The following is a 2,820-nucleotide window of genomic DNA, read 5'->3' on the forward strand; positions in this document are numbered from 1 at the left end:
TGTGTGTGTGTGTGTGTGTGTGTGTGTGTGTGTGTGTGTGTGGCAGGGGGGAGGTTTAATTGGAGATAAGAGTCTTATAGACTTTTCTGTCCAGGCTGGCTTTGAACTGTGATCTTCAGATCTTAGCCTCTTAAGTAGCTCGGATGACAGGGATGAGTCACCAGCGCCTAGCTGAACTAATGTTTTTACTTTAGTTATTTTTCAGCTCTTGTACTTTTCCCACAGAGCTGGCCTCAAACCTACCTATGCCAGGATTACATATAGCCAGTCATACTTTTTTTTTTTGGTCGGTCGTGGGACTTGAACTCTGGGCTTGCACACAGTCCCTGTGCTCTTCAGCTCAAGGCCAGCGCTCTACCACTTGAATCACAGTGCCACTTCCGGTTTTCTAGTGGTTAATTGGAGATAAGGGTCTCACGGACTTTCCTGTCCAGGCTGGCTTTGAACCGTGATCCTCAGATCTCAGCCTCCTGAGTAGCTAAGATTACAGGTGTGAGCCACCAGTGCCCAGCCCAGTCATACTTTTAATCTATGTCTACTGAGCACTTGCCATGGTACCCTGTAGTGATGTCAGCCTCCCCTTGGGGGCATAGAAATGGCCATGAGCACACTTCAAAACCATCGCATGCAAGTCAGGCACCCATGGCTCACACTTGTAATCCTAGCTACTCAGGAGGCTGATATCTGAGGATCGTGTTTCAAAGTCTGGGCAGGAAAGTCCATGAGACTCTTTTCTCAATTAACCACCAAAAAGCTGGAAGGAGAGCTGTGACTCAAGTGGTAGAGTGCTAGCCTTGAGCAAAAAAGCTCAGGGACTGTGTGCAAGCCCCGAGTTCAAGCCCCAGAACTGTCAATGAAATAAAAAAATAAATAAATAAAATGAATAGAAACTGTGTGCTGGTGGCTCATGCCTGTAATCCTAGCTGCTTAGGAGGCTGAGATCTGAGAATCTCCATTCAAACAATTTAACAGGGTGGGTGGCTTAGTCTACATCCCTAGGCTAAGAACAAGATTGATCATCTGGTACTTGAGGCCTTTATTTATTTATTAACGGATTTAATGGTACTGGGTATTGAACCCAGGGCCTTGTTTATACTAGGCAAATGCTCTATCACTGAGCCACGTCCCAACCAATTGTAGCTCTTGTAGCTCAAAGGGCTACAAAGGCTTTGGGGATGCAAAGGTATCCACACTTCTCTCAGTGTGGCTTTTCCCATCATGAGAATCTCAGGCACGGACAGCCATTCATTCCTTGCCAATCAGTGAGAGGTAAGAAGCCATGACAGCAATAGCTTGCTTGTGGTGGCCTGGAGGGTAGGGTCCATTCCCTTCCCCCACTCTGTGCCATCCTCAAGTACTATTGGCTGAGCCTGCCTTCCCGCCCACCACCGATAAGATGGTGATTGACAGCCTGTCTCCCGGGGAGCAACAAGCAAGGTAGTTATGGCTTGACCTAGCTGTCCATCCAAAGCCCTAGCATAGAGAGTCATCATGCTTGATACTTTTGATGTAGGGCTATGTGGACACAGCAGCCATACACACACACTGCTTTCTGGTAAGGGACCATGGGATTTATACACACAAGCTAAGTTGGGCCAGACTGGAAGACAGTGGCAACTTTTTATTTTTCGGTCGTAGGGCTTGAACTCTGGGCCTGGGCGCTGTCTCTCAGCTCTTCAGCTCAAGGCAAGCAATCTACCACTTGAGCCACAGCGCCACTTCTGGTTTTCTGGTGGTTTATTGGAGATAAGAGTTTCACAGACTTTCCTGCCCGGGCTGGCTTTGAACTATGATCCTCAGATCTCAGTCTCTTGAGTAGCTAGGTTTACAGGCGTGAGCCAACGCTGCTCAGCAGTGGCAACTTTTGAAAGCAGGTGACCTTCATCTGGACAGCTGTTCCTCCTCCCATCCCCGACTATATTTATTAGTTTGGGTTTTTTTTTTGTTTGTGTTTGTTTTGAGACCAGGACTTGAACTCAGTATGGTATTTCACTGGCTGGCTCTCTACCACTTGAGCCATGTCTCCAACTCCTACTATATTTTCCCCCCTCAGATATAGGGCTGGAACTCAGGGCTTGGAAATGGGTTTTGAGTCACCAGTGACCAGCTTTTACCATATCCTTTAATGCTATGTGGTCTCAGTACAAGGACTCTGTGGTCTCTTGATTTTTCCAGACAGGTGAACTGATGGCTATAATTGATCTAGATTGAGCTGCTAAAATTATGACTCAAACTGATGTAGTAAGAACCCAATAGGGAGCGGAGTGCTGGTGGCTCATGCCTGTCATCCTAGCTACTCAGGAGGCTGAGATGTGAGGATCATGGTTCAAAGCCAGCCCAGTCAGGAAAGTCCATGAGACTCTTATCTCCAATAAACCACTAGAAAACCGGAAGTGGCGCTGTGGCTCAAGTGGTAGAGTGCTAGCCTTGAGCTGAAGAGCTGAGGGACAGCGCCCAGGCCCAGAGTTCAGGCCCCATGACCGGACCCCCCCAAAAAAACTAAAAACAAAAGTCAAGGAAAACCAGGTGCCAGTTGCTTACTCCTGAAATCCTAGCTACTCAGGAAGTTGAGATCTAAGGACAGAGATTCACAGGATGCCCAGGTAGGAACCTCTGTGAGACTTTTTTTTTGGTCAGTCATGGGGCTTGAACTCTGGGCCTGGGCGCTTGTCGCTTGAGCTGAAGAGAGCTCAAGGCTAGCACTCTACCACCTGAGCCACAGCACCACTTCCGGTTTTCTGAGTGGTTTATTGGAGATAAGAGTCTCATGGTCTTTCCTGCCTGGTTGGCTTTGAACTATGATCCTCAGATCTCAGTCTC

The sequence above is a fragment of the Dipodomys ordii genome, unplaced genomic scaffold, assembly GCF_000151885.1.
Source record: "Dipodomys ordii isolate 6190 unplaced genomic scaffold, Dord_2.0 Scaffold11, whole genome shotgun sequence".
Lineage (NCBI taxonomy): Eukaryota > Metazoa > Chordata > Mammalia > Rodentia > Heteromyidae > Dipodomys > Dipodomys ordii.